General features: G+C 44.4%; 1 long non-coding RNA gene across 1 annotated transcript; it reads left to right on the top strand.

The window, feature by feature from the left end:
* Nucleotides 1-530: 530 nt before the first annotated feature.
* LOC138852231 (uncharacterized) lies at nucleotides 531-14,620 on the top strand. Its single transcript, XR_011391606.1, has 2 exons — nucleotides 531-648; nucleotides 14,548-14,620. It is a non-coding gene; the product is annotated as an uncharacterized lncRNA (long non-coding RNA).
* Nucleotides 14,621-15,950: the final 1,330 nt, after the last annotated feature.

The raw sequence follows: 15,950 nt of genomic DNA, 5'->3' as shown, positions 1-15,950 counted from the left end.
TTGTTTGTGTCATGATGGTAGGGTAGGCTGGTTGTTGTGTCATGATGGGAGGGTAGGCTGGTTGTTGAGTCAAGATGCTACCCTCAACAGTCAACTAACACCCGGGTACCTACTTACTGCCCAGTACCAAGTATGTACTTACGGCTATTGCAGCAGCAGCAGCAGCAGCAGCAGCAGCAGCAGCAGCAGCAGCAGCAGCAGCAGCAGCAGCAGCAGCAGCAGCAGCAGCAGCAGCAGCAGCAGCAGCAGCAGCAGCAGCAGCAGCAGCAGCAGCAGCAGCAGCAGCAGCAGCAGCAGCAGCAGCAGCAGCAGCAGCAGCAGCAGCAGCAGCAGCAGCAGCAGCAGCAGCAGCAGCAGCAGCAGCAGCAGCAGCAGCAGCAGCAGCAGCAGCAGCAGCAGCAGCAGCAGCAGCAGCAGCAGCAGCAGCAGCAGCAGCAGCAGCAGCAGCAGCAGCAGCAGCAGCAGCAGCAGCAGCAGCAGCAGCAGCAGCAGCAGCAGCAGCAGCAGCAGCAGCAGCAGCAGCAGCAGCACAACAATAGCCACAACAGCTGCAGTTTTTCCCACTGAAGATTTGGTATAAATATCGGTGTCACCACCACACTCACCCTCACCAACATTCACCCTCACCAACACTCCACCTACAACAAGGTAACCATCCCTCTCACCTTCATTACAGTAGCAGTAATATTTACATTATTATTATTATAATCAAGGGGGAAGCGCTAAACCCGGAGGATTATACAGCGCCTGGGGGGGGGGGATGTGGAAGGCATTCAGGCTTAATTTGGGGAACTGGAGCACAGATCCAATTCCCTAAATCAAGAGCCCCTCACCAACATCAAGGAACCTTCCTTGAGGGGAGTAATATTTACAGTAGTAATAATAATGGGGGTAACTGGTATAAAATACCGACACTGGTAAAATACAGATACAGTATAATGTAATCCTTTAATGACCACGTAACAGACAGTGGACTTTTATTAGACATATCTACCTGAGTAGACAGTACATGAGCATATAAAGTGAGCATTGTGCTGTGACCCATTTTGCTGTTATTATTATTATTATTATAATCAATTTTTATTATTATTATAATCAAGGGGGAAGCGCTAAACCCAGAGGATTATACAGCGCCTGGGGGGGGGTGTGGAAGGCATTCAGGCTTAATTTGGGAAACTGGAGCACAGATCCAATTCCCTATATCAAGAGCCCCTCACCAACATCAAGGAACCTTCCTTGAGGGGTATTATAATCAAAAAGATGACCCTTTATTAAGCTGCTTATATATACTCTTGTATTCTGTGCTCACGTTGATCTGTGGGACTTAATATCGTTGCCAGGGTAAAACGTAATTAATAAAGGATCGCATTTTACTGCGTATGTGGCTATTTTTCCAGTAATAATACATATAGTTTTACTGTATGTAGGAAGCTTGTTTTTGATACAGTGTTTATCCCACTGAGCAAACACGACTGTTAAACACAGTGGACACTTGAGAATAGTGTGCCCCTCAAGGAAGGTTCCTTGATGTTGGTGAGGGGCTCTTGATTTAGAGAATTGGATCTGTGCTCCAGTTCCCCGAATTAAGCCTGAATGCCTTCCACATCCCCCCCCCCCAGGCGCTGTATAATCCTCCGGGTTTAGCGCTTCCCCCTTGATTATAATAATAATAATAATTGAGAATAGTGTATTTTCTGATGTAGTAATCGAGTTTCACTTATCCACTTGCGTTTCGTTTTACTGGAAGCCTGTGTCAACTTTTTCAACTTAGGTTGACTAAACAACTGACAGATTCTTTGCATTGCTCTGAGTTAACTTCTATGTGCTATATCAGTCAATATTCTTCTGTAATACACAGAAATAATTACTTGAGCAGTATGAGACGGCGGTGTTCCGAGGAACTCAGGTAAAATTTACAAGACCAACTCAATGAAGATGAATCTTGAATCATAATTTACCCTACAGAAAAGCATCAGTGATAAATTTCTTAATGAAAAACGAATATATATAGAAAATCTAGTAATAAAATACCTCAATTATTGGGAACGCTTGAAGTTCCTGAACCTGTACTCCCTAGAACGCAGGAGGGAGAGATACATCATTATATACACTTAGAAAATCCTTGAGGGATTAGTACCAAACTTGCACACGAAAAATCACTCCCTATGAAAGTAAAAGACTCGGCAGACGATGCAACATTCCTGCAATGAAAAGCACGGGTGTAACTAGCACAGTAAGAGACAACACAATAAATGTCAAGGGACCAAGACTGTTCAACTGCCTCCCAGCACATATAAGGGGGATTGTTAGGTAAGATACATAGGCAACAGTTAGGCAACTTTATTCAGAAACGTTTCGCCTACACAGTAGGCTTCTTCAGTCGAATACAGAAAGTAGGCAGGAACAGTAGAGATGTGAAGACGATGTAATCAGTCCATCACCCTTGAAGTCGTAGAATTTTGAGGTTGTCAGTCTCTCGGCCTGGAGAAGTTCAGTTCCATAGTCAGGAAATATCTGAACTATGGAACTGAACTTCTCCAGGCTGAGGGACTGACAACCTCAAAATTCTACGACTTCAAGGGTGATGGACTGATTACATCGTCTTCACATCTCTACTGTTCCTGCCTACTTTCTGTATTCGACTGAAGAAGCCTACTGTGTAGGCGAAACGTTTCGGAATAAAGTTGCCTAACTGTTGCCTATGTGTCTTACCTACCAACAGTTAGGTATCTTTATTTCGAAACGTTTCGCCTACAAAGTAGGCTTCTTCAGTCGAGTACAGAAAAGTTGATAGAAGCAGAAGAGACTTGAAGACGATGTAATCAGTCCATCACCCTTAAAGTTTTGAGGTGGTCAGTCCCTCAGTCTGGAGAAGAGCATTGTTCCGTAGTCTGAAACAACTCCCAGAGTGAGGAATTGGGCGTTTTCCCAGAGCGAGGAACTCCCAGAGCGAGGAATTGGGCGTTTTCCCAGAGCGAGAAACTCCCAGAGTGATTAATTGGGCGTTTTCCCAGAGCGAGAAACTCCCAGAGTGAAGAATTGGGCGTTTTCCCAGAGCGAGGAACTGGCAGAGTGAGGAATTGGGCGTTTTCCCAGAGCGAGGAACTCCCAGAGTGAGGAATTGGGCGTTTTCCCAGAGCGAGAAACTCCCAGAGTGAGGAAGTAGGCGTTTTCCCAAAGCGAGGAACTCCCAGAGTGAGGAATTGGGCGTTTTCCCAGAGTGAGGAACTCCCAGTGAGGAATTGGGCGTTTTCCCAGAGCGAGGAGCTCCCAGAGTGAGGAATAGGGCGTTTTCCCAGAGCGAGAAACTCCCAGAGTGAGGAATTGGGCGTTTTCCCAGAGCGAGGAACTCCCAGAGTGAGGAATTGGGAGTTTTCCCAGAGCGAGGAACTCCCAGAGTGAGGAATTGGGCGTTTTCCCAGAGCGAGGAACTCCTAGAGTGAGGAATTGGGCGTTTTCCCAGAGCGAGGAACTCCCAGAGTGAAGAATTTGGCGTTTTCCCAGAGCAAGAAACTCCCAGAGCGAGGAACTCCCAGAGCGAGGAACTCCCAGAGTGAGGAATTGGGCGTTTTCCCAGAGCGAGGAACTCCCAGAGTGAGGAACTGGGCGTTTTCCCAGAGCGAGGAACTCCCAGAGCGAGGAATTGGGCGTTTTCCCAGAGCGAAGAACTCCCAGAGTGAGGAATTGGGCGTTTTCCCAGAGCGAGGAACTCCCAGAGTGAGGAACTGGGCGTTTTCCCAGAGCGAGGAATTGGGCGTTTTCCCAGAGCGAGGAACTTCCAGAGTGAGGAATTGGGCATTTTCCCAGAGCGAGAAACTCCCAGAGCGAGGAACTCCCAGAGCGAGGAACTCCCAGAGTGAGGAATATTGACGTTCCATTTATCACTGTTGAGAATCTGTGCCACCACTTTGTGTGTAGCCACAAAGTCACTGTGATACACATCTGTGTTAGAAACAAAGATAATAATAAAGAGTGAATTATCTTAGCCAGGGGCACCAAACAAAGATAATAATAAAGAGTGAATTATCTTAGCCAGGAGCACCAAACAAAGATAATAATAAAGAGTGAATTATCTTAGCCAGGGCCACCAAACAAAGATAATAATGAAGAGTAAATTATCTTAGCCAGGGGCACCAAACAAAGATAATAATGAAGAGTAAATTATCTTAGCCAGGGGCACCAAACAAAGATAATAATGAGTGAATTATCTTAGCCAGGGGCACCAAACAAAGATAATAATAAAGAGTGAATTATCTTAGCCAGGGGCACCAAACAAAGATAATAATGAAGAGTAAATTATCTTAGCCAGGGGCACCAAACAAAGATAATAATGAAGAGTAAATTATCTTAGCCAGGGGCACCAAAGATAATAATAAAGAGTGAATTATCTTAGCCAGGGGCACCAAACAAAGATAATAATAAAGAGTGAATTATCTTAGCCAGGGGCACCAAACAAAGATAATAATGAAGAGTAAATTATCTTAGCCAGGGGCACCAAACAAAGATAATAAAAGAGTGAATTATCTTAGCCAGGGGCACCAAACAAAGATAATAATGAATAGTGAATTATCTTAGCCAGGGGCACCAAACAAAGATAATAATAAAGAGTGAATTATCTTAGCCAGGGGCACCAAACAAAGATAATAATGAAGAGTAAATTATCTTAGCCAGGGGCACCAAACAAAGATAATAATTTAAAGTAAATTATCTTAGCTAGGGGCACCAAACAAAGATAATAATTTAAAGTAAATTATCTTAGCCAGGGGCACTAAACAAAGATAATGAAAAGTAAATTATCTTAGCCAGGGGCACCAAACAAAGATAATAATTTAAAGTAAATTATCTTAGCCAGGGGCACCAAACAAAGATAATAATGAAGAGTAAATTATCTTAGCCAGGGGCACCAAACAAAGATAATAATGAAGAGTGAATTATCTTAGCCAGGGGCACCAAACAAAGATAATAATGAAGAGTAAATTATCTTAGCCAGGGGCACCAAACAAAGATAATAATGAAGAGTGAATTATCTTAGCCAGGGGCACCAAACAAAGATAATAATAAAGAGTAAATTATCTTAGCCAGGGGCACCAAACAAAGATAATAATGAACATTGAATTATCTTAGCCAGGGGCACCAAACAAAGATAATAATGAAGAGTGAATTATCTTAGCCAGGGGCACCAAACAAAGATAATAATGAAGAGTGAATTATCTTAGCCAGGGGCACCAAACAAAGATAATAATAAAGAGTAAATTACCTTAGCCAGGGGCACCAAACAAAGATAATAATAAAGAGTGAATTATCTTAGCCAGGGGCACCAAAAAAAGATAATAATAAAGAGTAAATTATCTTAGCCAGGGGCACCAAACAAAGATAATAATAAAGAGTAAATTATCTTAGCCAGGGGCACCAAACAAAGATAATAATAAAGAGTAAATTATCTTAGCCAGGGGCACCAAACAAAGATAATAATGAAGAGTAAATTATCTTAGCCAGGGGCACCAAACAAAGATAATAATAAAGAGTAAATTATCTTAGCCAGGGGCACCAAACAAAGATAATAATGAAGAGTAAATTATCTTAGCCAGGGGCACCACCTCAACGTAGTTTCTGCCAGCCTCCGTAACGCCGTCAATAATGACGCTTCATCACCACCAAAATAGTAACCTCACGAGATCCTTCACACCACCATAAATAAACTGATAACTTCACTGTTGACTACATAAATATTACCAATGTTCACACTCTGCAATATTACCAATGTTCACACTCTGCAATATTACCAACGTTCACACTCTGCAATATTACCAACGTTCACACTCTGCAATATTACCAATGTTCACACTCTGCAATATTACCAACGTTCACACTCTTGCAATATTACCAATGTTCACACTCTGCAATATTACCAACGTTCACACTCTTGCAATATTACCAACGTTCACACTCTTGCAATATTACCAACGTTCACACTCTGCAATATTACCAACGTTCACACTCTGCAATATTACCAACGTTCACACACTGCAATATTACCAACGTTCACACTCTTGCAATATTACCAACGTTCACACTCTGCAATATTACCAATGTTCACACTCTGCAATATTACCAACGTTCACACTCTTGCAATATTACCAATGTTCACACTCTGCAATATTACCAACGTTCACACTGCAATATTACCAACGTTCACACACTGCAATATTACCAACGTTCACACTCTTGCAATATTACCAACGTTCACACTCTGCAATATTACCAATGTTCACACTCTGCAATATTACCAACGTTCACACTCTTGCAATATTACCAATGTTCACACTCTGCAATATTACCAACGTTCACACTCTGCAATATTACCAACGTTCACACTCTTGCAATATTACCAATGTTCACACTCTGCAATATTACCAACGTTCACACTCTTGCAATATTACCAATGTTCACACTCTGCAATATTACCAACGTTCACACTCTTGCAATATTACCAACGTTCACACTCTTGCAATATTACCAACGTTCACACTCTGCAATATTACCAACGTTCACACTCTTGCAATATTACCAACGTTCACACTCTTGCAATATTACCAACGTTCACACTCTGCAATATTACCAACGTTCACACTCTGCAATATTACCAATGTTCACACTCTTGCAATATTACCAACGTTCACACTCTTGCAATATTACCAACGTTCACACTCTTGCAATATTACCAACGTTCACACTCTTGCAATATTACCAACGTTCACACTCTTGCAATATTACCAATGTTCACACACTGCAATATTACCAACGTTCACACTCTTGCAATATTACCAACGTTCACACTTGCAATATTACCAACGTTCACACTCTTGCAATATTACCAACGTTCACACTCTTGCAATATTACCAACGTTCACACTCTTGCATTAACAACGTTCACACTCTTGCAATATTACCAACGTTCACACTCTTGCAATATTACCAACGTTCACACTCTTGCAATATTACCAACGTTCACACTCTGCAATATTACCAACGTTCACACTCTTGCAATATTACCAGCGTTCACACTCTTGCAATATTACCAACGTTCACACTCTGCAATATTACCAACGTTCACACTCTGCAATATTACCAACGTTCACACTCTTGCAATATTACCAACGTTCACACTCTTGCAATATTACCAGCGTTCACACTCTTGCAATATTACCAACGTTCACACTCTTGCAATATTACCAACGTTCACACTCTTGCAATATTACCAACGTTCACACTCTTGCAATATTAACAACGTTCACACTCTTGCAATATTAACATTATTATTATTATTATAATCAAAAAGAAGCGCTAAGCCACAAGGACTATACAGCGCTGCAGGGCAGGAAGGAAGTGAGGGCATCAGGTGGCAAAAGGGAGATGGATGAGCAACAGGTTACGGATAACAGCGGGGCAGTGGATGGTGAAAGGGTAAAGGGCAGCAAGAGACTGAACCAGAAAGGGCTGAGGGGAGTGCGAAAAGTATCATCAGAGTTTGTGGAGTAAATCGGTCGTTGTCAAGAAGTCAATGAGAGAGTCAGGATTAAAGGAGGGTCCATCAGCAAGAAGGGAAGGTAAAGAGAGAGTAGTAGAACGAAGACGACGTTGGAGGTAAATTCTGCGTGCTCGTTGATAGAGAGGGCAGTCTAACAGAATGTGGCTAATTGATACTGGAACTTGACACTGCTCACAGAGAGGAACAGGGTGCCTCTCCATGAGATACCCATGAGTAAGACGAGTGTGGCCAATGCGAAGGCGGGAGAGAGTGGTCTCCCAACTTCGGCACTGATGACAAGAAGACGGCCAGTAACCTATGCTCGGTTTAACAGAATGAAGTTTGTTACCGAGCAGAGTTGACCACCGTTGTTGCCAACGGGTGCGAAGGTGGGTAGCTATTGCAGCAAAATAGTCCAGAAATGGAACACCTCGATAGGAAATTGGTAGGTCATATACTGCTGACCGCGCAGCAGTGTCTGCCTGTTCATTGCCCTGTACGTCGACATGACCAGGGACCCAACAAAAAACAATATCTTTATGTTTGGTAGAGATACGGCGTAGCCAAAGTTGGATACGGAGAACTAGGGGATGAGATGTATCAAATTTTCGTATAGCCTGTAGAGCACTAAGGGAGTCTGAGACTACTACAAATGATGACACAGGCATAGATGCAATACGAATAAGTGCTGCAAGAATGGCATACAGTTCAGCAGTAAAAATGCTAGCTGAAGATAGTAAATGCCCTCGTACGACGCTGTCCGGAAACACTGCTGCGAATCCGACGCCGTCTGAAGACTTAGAGCCATCTGTGTACACAGCGGTGGCATGAGAATGGGAGTGGAAGTGATCAAGAAAAAGAGAGCGGGAAGCCACCGTAGGCAGTTGAGCTTTCGAGCAAGGGAGTGAGAAAGAACAGACCCGAACAGCTGGAACTTCCCAGGGGGGCAGGGAAAAGTGAGATGCTACATGAACATATAAAGGTGGTAACTGAAGGGAAGACAAGAGTGAATGTAGGCGAAGAGAAAAGGGACGGAGCAAACAGGGGCGGCGAACGAATAAAGAATGTCTACTAATATCGGTGACCATTCTATAAATGGAAGGATTGTGTAGATCGTGAGAGCGTACATAGTAACGAAGGCAATGGGCATCACGGCGATCAGACAAGGATGGAACATTTGCTTCTGTATAGAGGCTCTCAACAGGGGAAGAGCGAAAAGCACCAAGGCACAAACGTAAGCCTTGGTGATGGATAGAGTTAAGGCTAGAGAGAGTAGCAGGAGAGGCCGCGGAATAAATCTGGTCACCATAATCGAGTTTCGATAAAACGAGGGCTGAATGTAGGCGAAGCAGAGTTCGACGATCAGCTCCCCAGGAAAGATGAGCAAGGGTTTTAAGAAGGTTTAGCCGGCTGTGACAAGTTGCCTTCAGAGAGGTAATGTGAGGTTTCCAGGTTAACCGACGGTCAAAGAGAAGGCCTAGAAACCTGACTGTATCACGTTCGGGGATACGGGAGCCATAGAGATACAAAGGATGATCGGAGATAACAGAGCGTCTAGTGAAAGTAATTTGGTGAGTTTTGGTACTTGAAAATTTAAACCCATGTGTGGTGGCCCAAGTGGAAACACGGTCGACCGCATGCTGGAGAGAAACTGCAATAAGGTGACAGTCAGCGCCTGCACAAGCAATAGCGAAGTCATCAACATAGAGTGATGACCAAATATTGGGTGGAAGAACAGAGGCCAAATCATTTATAGCAAGGAGAAAAAGTGTTGTGCTTAGAACACATCCCTGAGGGACACCTTCAGCTTGGACGAAGTCCGGGGAAAGAACATTATTGACTCGAACACGGAAATGTCTGTCAGTTAAAAAGTTCTTAAGGAAGGATGGTAGATTGCCTCGGAGGCCTAAGGAATGGGCCTGGGCCAAAATATTATACCTCCAAGTTGTGTCATATGCCTTCTCAAGGTCAAAAAATATGGCAATAACTGAGTGATTATTCGCAAAGGCATTACGAACATACGTATCCAAGCGTAGTAAGGGGTCTATGGTAGAACGACCCTTACGAAAGCCATATTGACTAGCGGAGAGACTGTTGTGAGTCTCTAAATACCACATTAAACGTCGATTTACGAGGCGTTCCATCACTTTGCAAACTGCACTTGTAAGAGCGATGGGGCGATAGTGGGAGGCATCATGTCCTGTAGTACCCGGTTTGCGGAAAGGGAGAACAATGGCAGATTTCCACAGCTGGGGAAGAACTCCTTGTGCCCAAATAAGATTGAAGAGGTGTAAGAGGACTACAAGGGCTGACCGATGTAAATGTTGTAACATACGAATATGAATGTCATCAGGCCCAGCTGCCGATGATCGGCAAGCTGAGAGCGTTGCCTCCAGTTCTTGAAGTGTAAAAGGCACATTATACTGTTCTTCTCCGAGAGAAGAAAAGTCCAAGGGTACTAACTCTCTGGCAGACTTTGAGGAAAGAAACGAGGGGCATAGATGGAGCCCTCGGGAAATACGGACCAGATGTGTGCCAAGTTCAATGGCAACGTCGAGAGGGTTTGCTATATCAACACCAGTGACCCGTAGAACAGGAGCCGGGTCAGGAGAGTATTTACCACTCAATTTCCTCACTTTTTTCCAGACTGCACTCATAGAAGAAGCAGAGGTGATGGTGGAAACATAGTCTCGCCAACAAGTGCGTTTAGCTTCACGGATGACACGGCGAGCGATCGCACGCTTCTGCTTAAAATCAACAAGTCTCTCAGCGGTTCTATTGTACCGGTACCTGCCCCATGCAGCACGTTTCAAACGTACTGCACGAGCACAAGCAGGAGACCACCAAGGCACGCACTTCTGAGAATGCCTGCCTGAGGTTTGGGGTATAGAATGAGAAGCTGCGGTATAAACTGATGTCGAGAAGATGTGTAGGAGCTCATCAATGGAGGATGAAGAAGGAACCTCACTAAAAGCAGTGAGGTGTGAGTAAAGATCCCAATTTGCCCGATCAAATTGCCAGCGAGGGCTACGGGAAGGTGGTGAATAGGAAGGAGAAGTAAGAATGATCGGAAAATGATCGCTGTCATGTAAGTCTGGTAGAACAGACCAGGTGAAGTCTAGTGCAGTGGAGGAAGAGCAGACTGATAGATCGATGCAAGAGAGAGTATGAGTACGAGGATCAAAATGGGTGGGAGTACCCGTATTTAAAACATGGAGGGGGTGAGAGGCAAGAAAAGCCTCCAACTGAATGCCACGTGAGTCACAATGAGACCCCCCCCAGAGGAAATGGTGGGCATTAAAATCACCAAGTAACAGAAGTGGTGGTGGTAAGGATGAAACAAGAAAGGCAAAGTCTGGGATAGAAAATGCTCGAGAAGGAGAGAGATATAAAGAACATATTGTAAACCACTTATTCAAGTGGATACGGGCTGCAGTGTAATGCAGCGAGGTATGGACAAATAGTTGACAGTACGGAATATCATTGCGTAGAAGAAGGGCACTTTCATTAAAGGTCCCATCTGAGAAAGGATCCGAAGAATACAATAAATTATAGCCTGAGATAGGTTGGAAAACAGCCGAGTGTAATTTTGGTTCTTGTAAGCAAGCACCAACAGGGGAAAACCTGGAAAGCAACATCTGAAGCTCACCCCGATTACCCCTGAGGCCGCGGATATTCCACTGTAAATAGGCCATGATTGGCGATGAAGAAAATATCAGGAATCTGTAGGTAAAGGCACCTACGGACTAGAGGGGTTAGAAAAGTCAATGTGTGGTGGCATTGGAAGATGTTCAAGTAGCGAAGTAACGGAGCGTTGCGAAGAATGGGGTTGTGAAGATGGAGGAGAGGGAAGAGAAGGAACAGGAAGTGAATCAGTGTCCATTGAAGGTTTAGTCTCTGCAATATATTCTGAAATGGCTTCAAGTGTTTCTGAATTCAAAGATGTATGGGAAACCATATTGGAGATAGGAGGAGGAGGGTGAGTAAAGATTGGGACAGTAATGGACTGTACCAAAGTAGAGGGGGAGGGAAAAGTGTAAGGGACTGGAGATGAAGTGTGGGGGGGGACAGAAGAGGTAGAAACCTGGGAGGTGACAGAAGAGGGAGAAACTTGGGAGGGGACGGGGGTGGAAGGCATAGTACGAGGAGGAGGGTGAATCTCCACACTTGTAATAGAGCCAGAGAGAGGGGAAGAACTAGGTACAGAGACTGGAAAGGTAATGTGTGGAGGTGGAAGAAGGGAAGGAAGGGGCAAAGAAGATTTGAGCAATGTGGATTTTTTGGACTTCTGAGTAGAGGGGCGATTGGCATTAGGTGTCGTACGAGGTCTTGTCGATACTGGGGCTTGTGAGGAAGGACGCGAAGATGTGAGAACAGACTGAGTTGTAGTCGGGACGTCAGAGCCAAGGACAGCAAAAGGATTAGATGCCGTAGTGGCTATGGGAGGGGTAACAACAGAGGAGGCTGCAGAAGATGGGACCCCAGAAGTGGGGGGACGTTTGGAAACACGAGAATAAGAAACACGGGGTAGTCTCCCTTGGAGGCGGAGATGAGTAACTGCCATAGCATAAGGGAGACCTTCTGCCTCTTTGAGGCAACGGATTTCACGTTCATTTAAGTAGACCTGGCAACGGCGGGAGTACGAAGGGTGAGCTTCATTACAATTAAGGCAAGATGGAGGTTGACTGCAAGATGTATTAGAATGGTTGTCGGCACCACAGACTGGGCATTCGGCCATAGATCTGCAATATTTCGCTGGGTGACCAAAACGCCAGCAATTTCTACATTGTTGCGGTGTAGGTATCACCTTTCGAACTTGTAACCGATGTCCCGCGACATATACAGAGGACGGGAGTTCTCGGCTGTCAAAAGTTAAACGAGCCACATTGCAAGGGTAACGTCTCCGCCCCCGGGCAGGAAGGACATAAGTGTCTACTTTGAGGATTGGGAGATCCTGGAGTTCCAGCTGTTCAAAAATATCATTGCCACATGACTGGAAATTCTGTTGGACTATGGTATGGGGCAGAATGACAGTACCACTACAAGAATTGAGAGAAAGATGTTTTTCAATAGTGATAGGAGTAGTATCGATATTCGAAAGGAGAGAAAGATCATGAGCTTGGGTAGCATTCTGGACAGTGACGATGCGTGTACCGCTCTTGAGAGCGTGAAATGAAATATCTCTGCCAACATGACGCAGGAGCGCTTTGGCAATACTATGGTCAGAAAGGTAGGCAGAAGAAGAAGTTGGTCTTAAAGTAAAGAATTTAGTCCATTGTGTGGTCCGAAACTGAGCGTGGAGAGGGAGTGCTTGACGTGTCGGTCGTTTCCGAGTAGAATGGGAAGGTAACGACGGAGCATCATCAGGAGATTGACGTTGGCGTTTAGGAGTAGGACCGGAGTTGGTCCGGCAGGAAATGGGTGGGCGATTCGAAAATTGCCGTACCGTAGAGGGAGAAGCCGGAAGCATAGTCAAAGGAGAGCGGAGTTCAGACAAATCGAAGGAGTCAGTCGAAGCCCCGGTACCTGAAGCGGGTGAGGAAACAGCACCAGCAAGAGGTACAGGGGCATCAGGAGTGTCCGAAGAGTGGTCTAAACACAAGGCAGGGTCAGAATGGGGTGCGGTATCAAGAAGGGGCCCGGGGGTAGTGGTTTCATGGACTAGGGCTGCCATGGTTAGGTTACTCCTTTGCTTTTTGTTTTTAAGAAAAAAAAAGAAAGAAGAAAAGAAAATAAAAATAAAAAAAAGAATAAAAAAAGGGGGGAGCGGGGAGGAATAGTTCCCAGGAGGAATGAAAGGGCCGGAAATCCCCCTCCGCGCCCAAGAGGACTCGACACCGCTAGTAGCGCAGATGCAGCATGGAACCCGTGCCATACCCTACCCTTCATGCCAGTAAACCAGCAATCTGGGATAGCAACCTCACATCTGCCGAGCTACCTCGGTGGACAAAAGAGAGGGCGGCCGGATATCCGCCACAAAGCATACCTCCTTCAGCCACCACCCCCGGAATCCGAAAGGTGGCTTCCAGAGATACACCCGTCGCCCAAAAGACACCCAAAGCCACTCCGGGATACCGGAGAGGGATCGGGACATCCCTAGGCAATCCAGATTCCACGGCAAACTACGCCACCGCCAAGAAACCTCAACGGAATGGGATGGACCCCGGTGTCCTTTCCCCTACCTAGGAACTAGCGCGCCTGTGGGAGAAATCACGAAGGCTAAAAAGAGGAAGGGCAAAAGGGAGGGGTGAGGAGGAGGAGGAGGAATGGAAAAAGGGGAGGATGGGGAGGATGGGATAGGGGAGGGGAGAATGGGGGGTAATTAGGTTCGGTCTGAGGAAGAAGACCGACAGGGCTAATTCCTCAGACCAAGAGCCTCTTCACCACGCCAAGGAGCCCCCCTTGAAGAGGCAATATTAACAACGTTCACACTCTTGCAATATTACCAACGTTCACACTCTTGCAATATTACCAACGTTCACACTCTTGCAATATTACCAACGTTCACACTCTTGCAATATTACCAACGTTCACACTCTTGCAATATTAACAACGTTCACACTCTTGCAATATTACCAACGTTCACACTCTTGCAATATTAACAACGTTCACACTCTTGCAATAGGAAAAGCTAAATTTTCTTGCCATGGGTTCGATCACCACCAATCTTTGATATGTTTGCAATCGTGTAATTATAATTTGGTGAGTTATGCAATATCACTGTCATGTTGACCTCAGCCGTACCTATCAAGCACATCATCTTGAACCATTATTAAAACCTTGTGTTTAAGAAGACATACTAAGTACTCCACAGCGCCTCTACCTTCTTATACTGCACTTAAGCACAGCTGATCAACCTGTCACTGGCTTTATAAACACACTGAACTATCTATCGCCCTTATGCTTTAAAAACTGTATCAATCAAGACTTCCTTCCATAAATTATATTTTCATTTATTAGCATATATGAAATTTCTTCTGAAAATAATAATAAAACAGTACACTTTTTCTCCCGTACAGATGAAAGTCGCGGTATTGATGGTGTGTGGCTTGGCTCTGGCTTCTGCTAACCCAGCTTGGGAAACCTTTAAGGTACATAATAATAGTATCTTTATTTACTATAAGTACATGTACAAGGTATACAGTCCTAGCTGACAACAATGACATACTACTGTATACAGTCCTAGCTGACAACAATGACATACTACTGTATACAGTCCTAGCTGACAACAATGACATACTACTGTATACAGTCCTAGCTGACAACAATGACATACTACTGTATACAGTCCTAGCTGACAACAATGACATACTACTGTATACAGTCCTAGCTGACAACAATGACATACTACTGTATACAGTCCTAGCTGACAACAATGACATGCTACTATATATAGTAAGCCACTTGTTATGCTCCGCATGTCGGGCAAATTAGGTCAGTGTCCCAGGATGCGACCCACACCAGTCCACTAACACCCAGGATGCGACCCACACCAGTCCACTAACACCCAGGATGCGACCCACACCAGTCCACTAACACCCAGGATGCGACCCACACCAGTCCACTAACACCCAGGATGCGACCCACACCAGTCCACTAACACCCAGGTACCCATTTTACTGATGGGGATTATTATTATTATTATAATCAAAAAGAATCGCTAAGCCACTAGGGCTATACAGCTTACTGATGGGGAACATAGACAACAGGTGGAAAGAAACACGCCCAATATTTCTACTCGGGCTGGGAATCGAACCCAGACCCTCGCCGTGTGAAGCGAGTGTGTTAGCCACCAGAACCCATAAAGAACTCGTTAAGAAAGTAATCAATTTAATGAGTTTTTGTCTACGTATTACATAAGGGAAAAATATATAACCAAAGAAGCATGCAAGGAAGTTCTACTCAATGTTGCCTACTTGCCCATGCTAGGCAGGTCGTACACCCACTCATGTACATGTCCATTTCAGTGACTCTATTTTAATCTATATTGAACTAGGTAATCTAAATAAAGTCTCAACTCTTTTACAGTCCTCCGTTTATGTCCTAATTTTGTATTAATAAAGTCGCTGGTTAATATAACTTTTGGTAAATAAAGTTACCCAGGTGTTGGACATGTGTCTAATTCATCACCTATTGTGAACCGTTGATGTATTAAAGTCAAAATAAAACCATAGTAAAGATGGTAGGTAAAGGATATGGAATGTCCACATTTTACTGAATAATAAAGTTGTTTGCAAGATTTATTGATAATGTTTGGCTCAGACAGTGGGCATTATTGACTACCTTTGACAGTGGGCATTATTGACTGTGTTTGACACAGTGGGCATTATTGACTGTGTTTGACACAGTGGGCATTATTGACTGTGTTTGACACAGTGGGCATTATTGACTGTGTTTGACACAGTGGGCATTATTGACTGTG

The sequence above is a fragment of the Cherax quadricarinatus genome, unplaced genomic scaffold (genome assembly GCF_038502225.1).
Source record: "Cherax quadricarinatus isolate ZL_2023a unplaced genomic scaffold, ASM3850222v1 Contig5453, whole genome shotgun sequence".
NCBI classification, from domain to species: Eukaryota; Metazoa; Arthropoda; class Malacostraca; order Decapoda; family Parastacidae; genus Cherax; species Cherax quadricarinatus.
The sequence above is the reverse complement of the archived record's forward strand: the minus strand, read 5'-3'. Positions and strand labels throughout refer to the sequence as shown.